Genomic DNA, 9,932 nt, shown 5'->3' on the forward strand with positions numbered 1-9,932 from the left:
TAGAATTTGTTTTGATAACTTTTGATTTTGAAATTTTAGCAAAAGTCATTATAAACAATCTATGAAATTGAAAATGAAAAGCGTGGGGCGCATGTAATACACTTGAATTGATATGAAAAGTAATATATGTATGTATGTATGTGGGTATATGAATAACGACCGCTTAAAATCGATTTCAAAGTTCTACTTTCGCTGTAGAAATTTTAGGTCTACGTTATGTAGTTTGACTATTGTCAATTAAATCGAATGCTTTGTATTGCATGCGCTCCACGTTTTTCATTTTCAATTTCATAGATTGTTTATAATGACTTTTGCTAAAATTTCAAAATCAAAAGTTATCAAAACAAATTCTATGGGACTGAGAAATATTATTTTCTACTTTTTAGTCCATTTATAAAAGCGTTGTATATTAAACAGTTTTTTTATATTATTTTTTTTACCTTCCTTTTATTAACTCGGGATGTAACTATGTAATATTGGTGCGCTTAAAAGATGCAGCGATTTCTATTCCCAAGTTACAAACCTGATGACAGTACGAATGACAATTATAATAGGGAGGTTTTGGTTTTTTAAACTATAATTTTATTGCAAGTTCTTTTAGAAAAATTCATAACTGCACTCAATAAAAATGGCATGAGCTACTTTATAAGCGAGTTTTATTTTCATATCAGCATAAAGTATCTGGCAACGCCAGTTGGCTAGTTCAATTAACAGCTGATTTGACTTTTGTTATCACTAAAATTGATTGGAGTTATTTGTTTTTACCTTCCTTTTATTAACTCGGGATGTAACTATGTAATATTGGTGCGCCTAAAAGATGCATCGATTTCTATTCCCACGTCATGATTCAATAATAAAGGTTTGATCAAAAAACAGTTTTCTCGCTCCCTCTTGACAAAATCGGCTCCCTTAGCAAGGCACTGTGTGTTGGTTCGTGTGTGTGTGCAAAGCTTTTGTAAGGGAGCTAAGGGAGTGCCAAAACTCTAATGTCACTAATGAGCAAACCTTTAATTATTGAATCATGTTCCCAAGTTACATACCTGATGAGAGTACGAATGGCAATTATAATAGGGAGGTTTTAGTTTTTTAAACTATAATTTTATTCTCAAGTAGTTTTGCTCAGTGGCAATTTATACATATGTATGTAAGTAGTAGCGGCATACTGGGTGAACTAAATGCATTCCTACATACATATTTATGTACAACTATAGGTAATATTGTACGCGTCTTCCCAGGTAGGTTAAGTGCTCTAAAATACACACAAATTGTGGTTTCCAAAACATTTAGGAACTGATTAGCACAGCTGCATCATTCAACTTGTCAACTCGCGGAAAATTCCCCGATTTTCAGGGAAATTCGGTTTAAGTGGCAATCGGGGAATGGGCAATTTTTTTGGGAACTGGGTAAGTTATTTTTATATCTTAAAATAACCAAATTAGACGGATATGTTAATTTTTAACCATTTGACCCTTTTTGGAGCGACATTTTTTCAATTTGAATCACAAAATCTCCACAACAAGAGTTTTCCCAGATATAAGCTGTATACCAGGTGAAAGCTAAGGTTTTGGGCTAGATTTGTAGAAACCTAGAATAAAATCGACTGAGCAGTTTTTGAGAAAATGCCCGAATGGTATATTTTCAGTAGCCCGATTTTTAGTTTTCGGGCGATAACGTTATGACATATTTATATTTTATAAACAAAAAGATAGAGTTAGATAGCCTGTTTGAAGACCCATCTACTAATATCCACATCAATGACATGGACTGAGTAGTGCGGCCTCAGTGGTAGTTTAAAAAATTGGCTTTTTTCGAAATTCAGACAGCAGCCACGCCCACAGAGGCATACGAATCAAAACATCCTGGAACAAAACCTTAGTTTTTTTTTGTACTTTAATTTCTGAAAGTTTGAAAAAAAATTAAATGACGCCACATACATACCAAAGCATCTCCTAGTGGGGACACGAACCAAAACACATTTACCTCTATATCTTTCCAACTAGTAGCCGAAATTTAATATATAAGTTACTGTTTGAAAGGTATTGGCCTATAGAATAACACTAAATATGTTGGGTGTATCCACATGCCCCTTTAAACCGCCAAAAGCAAAAACACGTTTTTTGTTTCGCAACACTTTAGCCTAATTTTTAAGAATCCGGCTATTCGTTTATGAGGCTTGAATACATTTTCTGGACTCACTCTGCAAGACCTTTCCAACGATATCTCAAACATGTCGATTGGACGTCTGGATAAAAACTTCCAAATCTCGTGTATATATAAGCGAGTCATTTCAGCATGCTACTGTGGCTGCTTTCGTCACTCGCGCGCACTGCCGTTCGCTGTGATTTATATACCAAAACATTGTTAAAAACAAGAACACTGGCGTTTTAAAGTATTTTCTGTTACTTACATTCATAATTTTGCTTTGAATAAAGATGTACTGAAAAGTACTGATTTTTTTAGCATGAAAAAGTCTAACGTACTTATGGCGAAATGTGGTAGTTATTGGAAAGGCTGCATCTATATTTACGTAAACGGGAAATTATCATTCGATTGGGAACTATTTTCCCCTAGATTTCTAAATAGCATTGAGCTATTGTAACTTTGATTTTTTTTTTTAATTTTGCACAAAGTTTGGAGCTTTGATTTTTATGAGTTTCGTTATAAAATGATAGTCGTTTTCGTTGTTTGGACTAAACTCAAAAATCGCTGGATAGAGTTCAGTAAAATTGTCGGAGGCTAACCTCGAATATATATGTGACACGTAAAGTTAAAAAGGACCTACTTTTAAAATTTGAACGAAATCGGTTAATAAATACGATTTTAATAAATAAATCTACTCCAGCACCACCCAGCTAGTTTTCTAGTAACCTCTGACAATCTGACTGAACTCCATTCAGTGGTTTTTTGAGTTTAGTCGGAACAACGAAAATGGCTATCATTTTATGCAAATACATACCTATTTAGGACAGTCTATAGCGAAACTCGAAAAATCAAAGCTCCATTCTTTGTGAAAATTAAAAAAAAAAAATTCCTCAAAATTTTCACATAAATTTTACCTTTTACTAAAAATTAAATAACAAAGTTACAATAGTTCAATGGGATTTAGAAATCTAGGAGCAAATGGTTTCCAATCGAATGATACTTACCGGTTTATGTAAATGTATATCGATCCAGTCTTTCCAATAATTACCACTTTTCGCCATAGGTATGGTATTGATAACATATGTAGCTGTGTCGAATTTCAGGACGTTAGCATAAGCTTTTCCAGAGATAAGCTATATGAGAAGCAGAGTGTCCAGATTTGGCGATTTTTTTTTTTTGATGTTTGCGCGTAATGTAGGAAATCGCCATTGGCGTTTTTTGGCGATTTTTTCCCTTCACATAAATTTTTTCCAATTATAAAAATGTACAAAACATAGTCTTCCACGATAATTTTACAGAAGAGGCTAATGAACTGCGTGGTAAACTTGACTTAACAAGCATATTAAAAGACTGTAAAATTTTTTTAATCACCCTAATCGAAGAACTTTTGAATTGATTATCTAGTCAATTAAATACTTTTAAAAAAAGCTTTTATTTTGTCACCAGAAAAGTGTTTGAATCACAAGAATGCGAGTTTCAAGGACCTGGCAATTTACTATTTGAATTTGAAGGAAAGGGAAGCAGAGGAAACTGAATATTTAAATCTTTTAACTTTCCCATGGAATAACTTTGTTCAGAACGGCATCCCATTCGACTCTGAAGAATTATGAATAATACGGAGTGAAAATCGCAACAGGCAATAAAATGTTTGGAAATATATGTAAGTAAAGTTGAGCGCGTTTTTTCCGTAATGAATTCAACAATAACTAAGATTCGAAATAGGATGAGGTTGGAAAGCCTTAGTTCAATAGTTCAAATAAAATGTTATATGAAGGCTAATAGTTTATGCTGCAAAACGTTTCCAATTTCAAACAGTATGTTATCAAGGTTCAATATATCGAGCCCTAACCGCCAAAATAACGTAAGCGACATTTTTTTTCAAATTTTCTTTTTGCTGCAGAAATATTCCTAGAGCATCTAGGTTTTAATTTTATTTTTAGCGCCGAGCGCTTAAAAGCGAATTGTGCGATTAATCAATTAATATGAGTTATAATAAATTTAATAATTGCGCAGTCCTATTGAAAAATGTGTTAATACAAATATTTTTAAAAAGTATGCGTATTTTTAAAGAAAATTGTTTGTTCATCACTATTATATAATTGATTTGTGTTATTTATTATTATTATATTCGTTCTTTTAACTATATTATAATATTATAACAAGATCTCATTTTTAAAATGAAGGATTTGTTAAGTCGGTCTCATTAATTTTATTTAAAAAAAATAAAATGGCAATTTTTGTTCAGAAATTGCGCTTCTTTTTTAAAAAATCTGGACACCCTGATTAGAACTTCAGTTTTATGGAAGGTTCCCCGCCCCCTGTTCCAATTGCAAATGCATTGCATATATGCATCAGTGCCAAGTTTCAGTTCCCCAGCGTAATTGGTTTTAGAGATGTATTGGTTTTTTCGTTTTAGTCTGTATAAGAATCTTAGAAATATCCCGAGCTAAATACCGATAAAATTTTTGGTCGGAATATTTATTTTCAAGGTACAGGAATACGTTCCAAATATTAACCAAATCGGTGCAGCCGTAGCTTAGTGAAATACATTGTACAGAGAACTGTATGAAATTGTAAATTTTTTTGGCAGCAACAACAAAAATTTTTGATTTTTTAGGGAAAAACCTTCCACACAAAAGTGGGATTGCTTATGCTTAAACGCACTTAATTGAATGTCAATAAAATTAAGTTTGTGATTATATCAGGGCGAAATTTTGAGAACAGTCCGTTCCTAACTCGAAATATAAACAACGACGCACTGGAAAAAGTTAATACATTCAAATACCTAGGAATCATAATCGGCGATAAACTATTAATATATCCCAACGGTTTTTACCCTCCATTCCCGCCCATCCGCACGAGGAGTGCAGTCCGCATGACGTACGGAACCAGTATTTTCAATTTTTTGCGCCCAGTCACGATAGGCAGGAGTTTGTTAAGTGTCGAGATCAAAAACTGTTCAGCTACAGAACTAAATTCATCAGCCGATTTTATGTCTTTATTTTAATGACTCATTTATTGAGAGAGAACAGTATCGATTTCTTAATACTGAAAAGCGGATCTGATATATCAAACGTGCTGGAATGAGAGTTAAAATCCAGGCATAAGCAACGGAGTGGATCGTGCAATTCAAAATTAGTTTTACAAGCTTTCAGAAATAGGGGGCAAAAGTGTCTTGATACCCGGGAGGGAACATTAAGGCTACCTTCGCCAAGAAGAAGCGGACTTGAAATTGAGCCTGTTAGTAGTTTATGTATAAAAAATGTACCAAGCATTTGCTGGAAAGTGTGGGAAGATTAATAAGTTTTAATCGGCTCGTATAAGGTGCAAGGTTATATTGAGAATCCCAACGGAAATTTCTTAAAGCAAAAAGTAGGAATTGGTTTTGAATTCTATCTTGTCTGAGTAAATTTGATACCTTGGATTCCAAACCACCGAACCGTATTCCAGAATTGGCCTAACTAATGTGGTAAACAGGATTTTAGTGATATAAGGGTCACAAAACTCTTTTGACCATCGTTTCACAAATGCAAGTACACCTTTAGCCTTGTTGACTGTCACATTAATATGAAGATTAAAATTAAGCTTAAGATCCATTGTGATACTAAGGTCCACAAAATTGTATACCTGTTCCAGGTTATGGTTACCTGTTGTATATGAAGCGGGATCAACGGCTCTTCGCGAGATGCTCATTACTTTATATTTCTTAAGATTTAGAGGCATAAGATTTACTTGACACCAGTAAGCCATGCTGTCTAACTCTGATTGTAGCAAAGACCTTTCTTTAATTGAAACGTACAATTTATAAAGCCGTACATCATCTGCATACATTAAAACTTTGGAAAATTGTATATCTGTAGAAATATCGTTTATAAAAAGCGAGAACAGAACCGGGCCTTGGTGGCTACCTTGAGGGACTTCTGAAGTAGCATCAATGACGTCAGAGATAGTATTTTTAAACATTGCCCTTTGTGATCTATCATAGAGGTATGAAGAGATCCAACGTAGAAAATTAGGTGGAAGACCAAGAAGATAAGCACCGAGTGGCACACTTTGTCAAATGCTTTACTGAAGCCAGTATATATAACATCAACAGTTTTTCTTTCACTAAATGCTTTTGAGATATAGGATGTTAATTCAAGTAAATTTGTATAAGTTGGTTTGCCCTTGCAAAATCCATGTTGACTATATGCTAGAAGAGATAGAATGCGTGAACTGATTTGTAATAATTGCTTCAAATGATTTAGGCATTGCAGAAAGCTTAGCTATTCCCCGATAGTTCTCCACTGAATATCTGCTACCGCTTTTATGTAACGGGGTTATGAGCGATTCTTTCCATATAGTTGGAAAAACGCCCTCTTTAAGAGATAAATTAAATAACGCTGTTAACGGCTCATAGAGATAATCAGGACAATTTATAAGAATACAAGTAGGGATCTGGGCAGGACCATAACTGAAGGACTGCTTTAAGGATTTCAGATAGACTATGAGATCATCGGGAGATATTACTGGGATATTTATTGAGTTCATTGGACATAGTTTAAAAGGATAATCAATGTTAGCATGTGAGTTTATGGAATAATTGGATTTAAAAAACTGAGCGAACATGTTAGAAATTGTTTGATTATCACTAGAGACGGTATTTTGATACTTCATGGCGGAAGGAAACCCACGTACATTTCACTTGAAGTTTACGATGTCATAAAATGATTTGGGGTTATATATTATACGCCGTTTGATTTTACACAAGTAAGCTTTATAACACTTTTTGTTTAACTCAAAAAACTTATGACGCAAATGTGAGTATTTTACATAGTATGAGTGTAAACCGGTTTTTTGTGTAATCTAAAATAACGCGACATGCTTTTCAAATAATTTATGTAAAGTAAAGTTAAAAAGTGCAACGCTTTGTTCAATATTTTCTTTAAATGCAGGCCACGACAATTTAGACAGTTCTTTGTTAAGCAATTTAAAGTTGGCTTTCGAAAAATCAAAGCGAATATTTGGTTCGTATGCTTGGGTACTGCAATTTTGACCATCACTTATAACTTCGTAAGATACCTCCATAGCAGAGTGGTAGACATCTTCGGGCAAAACTAGTGGATCACACTTATTTACAACGGACTTAGATGCATCATCAACATAAACAAGATCTAATACTTTACCAAACTTATTGTGAAGTACATTAACGTGAGTTAGGCAGAGTTCAGCCATCTCCCCTAAAAATACGTTGTTGCAAGCACTAGACGCGAAAGGTACGATATCATTGTCAATGATGTTCCATGACAGTGGTGTAGCCAGGGGGGAGGGGGTTAATTGGGGGGAGAGATCCCCCCTTCGTCATTGAAATTAAAATTTTTAACTTTGAATTAATAACACAATATTATTTTACCCTTCCGATTTATAATATTTTATTTTAGACTGATGATAAATTATCTTGTAATGAATATATAAAATTATCGGTTGGTGGACTATGTATTTGCAAATATTTTTGGAATACACTAGGCCATTTTGCTTAGTTCCCCAAACTGTACTTTTCGACTGTAAATTGTATCGACTTTTTAATTTGCTCATATGCATGCATACATAGATTCCCTTCAAGACCAATGCTTTGATGGTATTCACAGGAAAGTTTATGTAGGTACATTTACATATTTTACACTTTTAACTTGGGAAATAATCTATAATTTATACAAAAACTGTTCTTTTCGACTGTAAATTGTATCGACTTTTTAATTTGCTCATATGCATGCATGCATACATAGATTCCCTTCAAGACCAATGCTTTGATGGTATTCACGGGAAAGTTTATGTAGGTACATTTACATATTTTACACTTTTAATATAAATGTCAAGGCAGATATTTTAAGATACACTTCTTAACAAACAAATTTTTTTAAGTTATTATGAATGGATGAAGAATTTGAATTCAGTACTAAAACTTGACATTTCAAGTGCTTATCAAAGCTTTATACATGTTAACTAGATTGGCCATTTATCTTAAAATAAATCGTTGGTTTTTAATATTTTTTTTTTTGATGAAGGCGTTGCTCATTTTCTTCATTAAAAAATTGTCAAACATACTTAGATAATATGGAAGAAAATTACCGACATCGTCAAAAATATGCCATACATCAACTGTAAATCACAGCTACTTTAAATTTGCACTTTATTAGACTAAAATTGAATGAGTTAAAAAACTGCAAAATATTAAGAGATCAAATTGAAATAGAAAGTTCGTCGATTTTTTTAATGTTGTTCAAAGATAAAACTTAATTTCATTTAGTGTTTGTTAAGGGATAAACTATATTTTTATAAACAAATAATTCATACTAAAATATAATAAACTAAATAGTCAAATCTACTCAATATGTGAGTGTCGTAAAGTTATGATATTTAAGAACATCTCTTTCTTAATTAAGGATGACACTTTTTCTATATGAAGCTGATTTCAACATTTGGTTTTAGTAAAATTTAGTATCGAAAATATTCTTTCAAAACTTGCCTAGGAATGTGATATAATGGTTCGTTCAAAACCATTTTTCAAAACTTATAAAGGCAAAAACGAGAAGGCGAAGACAAAAAGAGAATAAAAAAATTTCCTGTAGTCAATTTTCAGATTTTTAAGACGGTATAGTAATTTAATTTTTTAAATTTAAATAAAGCATGAATACCCCATGGAATAAACGAGTAGATAAAAAATATATAACGGTAAAACTGGCAAATACATAAATATATGAAAGAATGCACTCAGGCGACGCCTCTAGCCATTGTGTGTCACAAATTTAAGTTATCGATGGAATTTTTTTTTCATCAGCAGATTTAATAATTAGTTTTTTGATTCAGTGTTATGACGGGGAATATTAGCTAAGTTATTTACTTTTTTGGGCCTATATTCGAATTCACGAACGAAAACTCCGGGGGGCCAAAAAGAACTACTAAGCAGCGCATTAAAATTATCTAAATTTACGTCAATTTTAAATGAAGCAATAATTCTTTCGTAATTAAAATTAAATTTTCTGATGCTTAAGTCGACAGTTGTAATTTTTGATGAGATATAAAGCTTTATACACTGAGAAAAAGGATTAGTTTCGAGAACTAAAGATATTTAGTTCCCGAATTTTGACAATATTTGGGAACTGTTACCAAGGGTTGGAAACTTTTACCATCGATTGGTAATCATAACTAAATATATTAAAGCTTCTAATATTCATCTAGGTTGTAACAAATCGTTAATTTAGTTGAAGGGTTTGGTTAATACTAATAAATATTTCTTTGAAGCATATTTCTACAAATTCCATTCAACTTAACGTATGGTTCATAAAAGGATGTTATTAAGCTCTGCTAATGCAGATAAGCTTTCTTTCAACACGTGGTTTAGTCATAGTTACCAAATCTTAGTTGAGGCAACCACGATTTGTTTTGAGAGTGGAACATATTCATGCTTGTGAGCCACCCCTAAAGAATGCTGAGCGCTCTCTGAGCACATACGAAGAGCGCCAGCTGAGCAATGCACATAGTCCCACTTATTGAATCGTTTGAATGCGCTAGTATGCCGACCATTGCATTGTGCGTGGAAATCATTGCTCCGCTACCGCTTTCGTATATGGGTGAAACACGCATGTGGTCCCAGAGCGCTCAGTAAGCTATGGCATGTCGATCGCTGCGCCATGTGTGCTATGACATGCCCATACTTGTTTGTCTCAGTTTCAGTTTTGCTATCATCGCGAGTTGTTTCGGTGCGCGCATAGTTTAAAGTTTAATTAAAAATAATATTATAGTTAAAAAAA

Source organism: Rhagoletis pomonella, unplaced genomic scaffold, assembly GCF_013731165.1.
Source record: "Rhagoletis pomonella isolate Grant_MI unplaced genomic scaffold, Rhpom_1.0 Rhpom_scaffold_00001, whole genome shotgun sequence".
Classification (NCBI taxonomy): Eukaryota; Metazoa; Arthropoda; class Insecta; order Diptera; family Tephritidae; genus Rhagoletis; species Rhagoletis pomonella.